Raw genomic sequence first — 313 nt, 5'->3', positions numbered from 1 at the left:
CGACAGCTCAGAGCCTGGAGCCTGCTTCCAATTCTGGGTCTCCCTCTCTCTCTGCCCCTCCCTAGCTCACACTCGCTCTCTCTCACTCTGTCAGAAATAAACTTAAAAAAAAAAAAAAAAAAAAGAGTCGGACGCTGAATTGACTGAACCACCCAGCTGGCCCAGATTTCATTTTGTTTTTAAATAACACAACTCTTATGATTGAATTGGCATCCTTCCTATTCAAATACACTCCATTTCTGCATAGCTTTTTGTCCCTTCTAATGCAGAAGTAGCCTCCAAGCCCCACACCACAAAAAAGGACTGACATTCG

The sequence above is a fragment of the Lynx rufus genome, unplaced genomic scaffold (assembly GCF_022079265.1).
Source record: "Lynx rufus isolate CCGP_SWC_20201006 ecotype Redwood Valley unplaced genomic scaffold, mLynRuf1.p SCAF_2, whole genome shotgun sequence".
Lineage (NCBI taxonomy): Eukaryota > Metazoa > Chordata > Mammalia > Carnivora > Felidae > Lynx > Lynx rufus.
Note: the sequence above shows the minus strand (reverse complement) of the source record.